The sequence below is a fragment of the Anopheles aquasalis genome, chromosome 3 (genome assembly GCF_943734665.1).
Source record: "Anopheles aquasalis chromosome 3, idAnoAquaMG_Q_19, whole genome shotgun sequence".
Lineage (NCBI taxonomy): Eukaryota > Metazoa > Arthropoda > Insecta > Diptera > Culicidae > Anopheles > Anopheles aquasalis.
In genome coordinates this window covers 66,748,549-66,753,548 of record NC_064878.1, presented here as the reverse complement: position 1 = coordinate 66,753,548, position 5,000 = coordinate 66,748,549, and the positions used below count along the sequence as shown (strand labels likewise).

The window sequence follows — 5,000 nt, the reverse complement described above, 5'->3', positions numbered from 1 at the left end:
CATTCACAGGCCGCAAGCTCCCCAAACGAGCTACTCCAATTCCATCAAGCAAAATCTTGCTTCTCCCTTTTCTTTTTGTTGGCTCATTGTATGGCCACCGTGGCTCGCTGGCAGCTCGAAGAGTAATCGGCCAAAAAGCGCGCGAGAAACATACAATCCGCCAGGTCCGGTGTCCGGTGCCCGGTGCTGCGGTCACAAGACTCCACTGGCTGCTCCGTCCTCTCAATCCAAGCGTACGATTTATTGTACCACCGCCACCGCTCAGCCAAGCGCGGTCCAATTATCGTTCTTGGATTCTTTCTTTCGACATTCCGGGACCCCGCAAACGTGCGTATGCTATTTGCGCTCGGTGAGACACTTTGGACTTGCGTTCTTTGCGTGATCGTTTTTCATTTTCAACGACGAAGCGTTGGAGCTTAAGTTGCCGGTTTGACGGAAGCATTAAGTTGTGTATCCAAGAGCTCAAACCGCGCAGCGGAGAGACTGGAGTGCCCGTTGTGTAGTTGACATTTAGATCGAATTCGTGCAACCTTTTGTGGAGGGGTTGTGGAACGCCTAAATTGAATCATAAAGTGCGCGAATCTAATTGTTGCTCGGATTAATCCGCATTCCGGAGGTACCAGAGACCGCGCTTAAGGTGTGGCACGCGAGTTTTGTGGTCCCTGGGGGCTCCAGTTGCGATCTTGATTGGCGACATACGCCTCATAATTCAATTAGACTCAGCCACCGGAACGTGTATCTGATGCCGTCTAAATCCTCTTTTTGAAGTTCGAACCGTGCGGCCGCAGTGTGGCGTTCATTGTTCCCCTTCTGGGTTTGCTCCAGCTCAGAAGCTAACGTGGAGCGCACCCGAGACAAGCAGTGGCTGGATTTTAATATATGCTGTTGATTGAAAATGAAAAAGTCGTGTAGAACATACAGACAGGAAGCGTGGAGAGGACGAGAGAAGGAGGCACACGCCCTGCCTATTAACTTTCGATATGCGGAACATCGGCGTAAAATTCTAAAAACGGAACTCCACCACACCACGTGCCCAGACCATATGGCGTACCACGACACTTCCGTGCGTTCGTCTGTGCTGTAGGCAAATTTATTGACCCCGGGAACTACAATAAAACGCATCGCATCGCTACACGTCCCGGGCGGCTTTATATGGGCTCGAGAAAATTGACACAATCATTAGCGCGAGCGCACTGCGGCATCGCGTGGCCAATTAGGAAAAGGTTAATCGCGCGACCGGGACTGTTTTGTCGAACTGTCCCGAAAAAATAAAGCTCGCTATAATCGCGTTGTTGATTTATGAAATGTCAGATCGCACGAGGGGCGCCATTTTTGGGACGGGGGACGCTGCATGTAGAGCGCAGAATTTACGAGTTCTTTGTCTTTTCTCTGGCGAGCGCGGCGAGAAGCAAACGTTCTCCCGAAAGGTGCTGGCAAACGTTCTGTCTTCTGTGATCTCCGGATCTCCCGGGCGTGTTTGTATGTTTGTTTGTGCCAACCAGGCTGTGTGTGCTTTCCATTTTGTTATTTGCAATAAAAACAAGCGCTTGCGTGGGCTGACGGTGAAGGTCTTAACACACGGTCCATTCCAGACACATATAGGCCCCGGGGGGGAGGTTCTGTCCGGGAGTACGCGCCAGTGTGACTCATGTTCTAACGGGTGGTGAGTTCTGGTCACCTTCGTTGCTGTGTGTGGTGTACCGTACGGATCAGGAGACAAAAAAAAGGAGGGAAAAAGAAAACATGCCGACACTCCAGACAGATTCAATCGGCGAGTCACCCTGACCCAAACCGCCCCATATAGCCATAGATCGCGGCGATGGCGAAGACATAAATCATGGCGATAAATTAGCAAATCGCTTACGAGATAAATTAAACCGAGCGCCCTTTTCAGACCCCTGACGCTGACACGCTGGAGGAAGGAAGGGTAGTTCTGGCTCCCCGAAACCCCCCCCCCCCCCCCCCCAGCCAGTAGCATAAAAGCATAAGTTTGTGCGCTAATTTGGTGACAGCAGCAGCAGCACCGGGTGGACCGCCACGCCACATTCTGTCGGTGGTCGACGGTATCGCGATCGAGTGATCGATCGTTGCGCACCGATCGCTTGCTGCTGACCGCACCAGGGACCTTGACCAATGGCTGTGCAAACACACCACACAATCGATCACTTGATCGATGTTTCGTTTAATGAGTTTTTATCGGAGATCGAGCGCAATGCGCGTGGTCGCGCAAGATCAAGACGCGATCTCGGAACGTCACTGGCGACCGGCGCCATGTCGTTCCAAACAACCCCGTAGCAATGGGCGACAAAAACTCATAACTCTCCCGGCGCTGTCTTTCTGTGGCGCTTCGGATGCTGTCATCATCCTCTCGGCCAGACGCCAGATGCGGTGTGGACATTCTGTGGAGCATAACGGAGTACAAAAAATGTTGATGAAGACGATCATGATGATGGCTGCTGGTGTGGCAAGAAGCTTCTGTGCGGATGCTGGCGCGACACTTCTTACGTCGCGTTGACCGCGAGACCAAGATCCAACGGTACAACGGACGACTTTAGGTGGTGAACGGAGCATTATGCGCAATCGTTACCTCCATTACATTGTAACTGACGTCAGTTCATTCTTAGAACTCGAAAGAAATGATTTCCAAGCACTAACACTCTGTGGCACCGACAAATGCGTTCAAAGTGCACCGTAAAACCGAAGAACAAGAAATGCATTTTAAAGATGCACCACGGCGGAGTTTGCAAACATCGTCCCTCGCCTTGCCTCACCTCGTGACATAAATTATAGCGTCCCAGACGTTTGATTTATTCATGACGCCCTCCCGATGGTGGTGACCATGGGAGTGAGTGGCAAACGCCAAAACAACGCAAAGATTTTGAGTTTGAAAATCGAACGATCGAGCCACACGTTCGACTCGTTATCGTTAAATGTCCCCTGGGCAGAGTGGGAGAGGGGAAGAGGCTGCGCGAGGCCCCGGATGCTTTAGCCGTCTTTTACGACACGACAATAAACCGAGCGTCTGGTGTCGGGTTGTTGGCCGGGGAGCCCAGTTTGATGGGTTCGAGAATTTTCAAATATCTTCCGATGCACGCCAGACCAGTGGTCCTCCGGGCCCTTCCGTGGTTTGGTCTGGTCTGGTTTGTGCACACACTCGCAACGCGGCGAAGCTAAAAGCCATTTCAATAAACGAACGATTTTCGAGGCCACGGACACAGACCACCACCACCATCTTGATGCAGCATTCGCATGCACTTGCGTGGTAGGATAAAAATCCGGGAGCAGGAGTGTCCAGGGGGGGGGGGGGGGGGGCCAAGCTGGACAAAGTGTTTTCGGGACGTTTCGTTGGCTGCTAGTGATGGCCTGGATGCAATAAAAACGATGAGTAGCTTGTTAGACCCCCACCGCTCTCTATCGACGATCGCGCGCTGGAGGCAATGCATTTCTGGACCACTCTGCTGGGGCTGGAAACGAAAGTGATCGAGGCCATTTGCCGATACCAAAAGGGAGGCCGTCTTCGAATGCGAGCATAATCTAGCGAGGGAGTGAACGCACGTCGTCGGCGTCGTCGTCGTTGGTTTTTTGTTGTGGAAAATGAAATCTTCTAAAATGTTTCCTCTTCCAGGGAACCGTCACGATCGTGGCCAAGGGCCAAGGGAAACGCCACAAAATGCTAAATCATAAAACCAAATCCATCCAAATGCGTGCACCCAATCGATGCCCTACGATCGATGTTGCCCTTGATTGTTAATTGTGTTTTATAGAGATCACTTTCGCCGGAAGTGTTCGGGGTATGATCGTGCTCGTGGTATTTGTTTGATGCATACAACGAGAATCGTCTTCGTCTTAATCTCAATTCCAAAATTATCACCACCGGCGTCCAAATTTGAACCCCACGGGACACGAAAAGTTTCAAATCTTCCAATCTCTGACCTGTCGCTTCTTTCGTTCGCGTGATAATGTCAATTGACCACTATGTTGCATCGTCTCCTCGGGGTCCGTGGACTTCAAAAAAGGGACCGCCATTGCCGTGTCCCTCGTGGACAATGCAGCTTCGTCTTTGGTTCCGTTTCAGAGCCTGGACACACGGAGCAAGAATGCAACAAAAGCTGAGGCTTAATTGAGCATCGCGACTGACTGAGTACACGCGGGCGAAGTATTGTCATAATCAAACCATTCTTCACTCTAAGGAGGTTCGTTGGTGTCGCCTCATGACACGTTCCTATTGTAAGACCGTTCCGGCAAAGAGGGAAAAATGCACATCAGGCGTTGGCGTTCTTCGATGAAGGTGAGAGCTTGTTGCGTGTGCACCGAGATCATCGAGTGGCGAGCGCGCCCGAGACGCCTGAAGGTTAATCGATCGAACACCCGCCCGCTGGTGAAGGAAGAAAGGGGTCAATAATGTAGACATATAGCCTGACCAGACCGCAAAAGACCGATCAACCGTCTCAGCCATCACCATCAACCGGGCATTTCGCATCGAGAATGAACGGTTCTCACTCGCGGGGCTATCACCACCAGGAAGAGCACCGGACCGACCGCCCGCAGGTGCCATTTCACTCCGGACACCCTACCGAGGACCATCGAGAGCCATCGAGAGCCATTTATTTAGCACCTCATTTGATGCTGTCAGGCTCGCACGAGATGGTGCGCGATCTCCTCTCCTCTAGTGGGGTCCCCCTACGGGATGTGTAGCATGTTATCGTCCCCCTCCCGTTCGTTGGTGAAGGTATCATTCCGCTACAAGATATGATTATGCGCGATAACGTAATAACATTATTTCCTTCACGGGGAACACACCACCACACAGGTCTTTCCGCCTTGGTCTCGGTCTCGGATGCTTATTTATGCCTAGGCGGGAATCGTTTATGTTTTATGAGCTTTGGGGCAACAAACGCTGAGGTAGAGCTGGTCAATTACAGGGTCAGTGCTTGCAATCTAATGTACCCTGGAGGCTTGCGCAACGGCGTTTGAAGGATCACGTCCCATCGGTTTGTACC

The 5,000-nt window shown here is 51.7% G+C and overlaps 1 protein-coding gene across 5 annotated transcripts in view; it reads left to right on the top strand.

Annotated features, from left to right (window-relative positions):
* The window catches only part of LOC126574362 (uncharacterized), a 200,246-nt gene that overhangs the window by 109,006 nt on the left and 86,240 nt on the right, over positions 1-5,000 (top strand). The gene's annotated exons all lie outside the window — the stretch shown is intronic.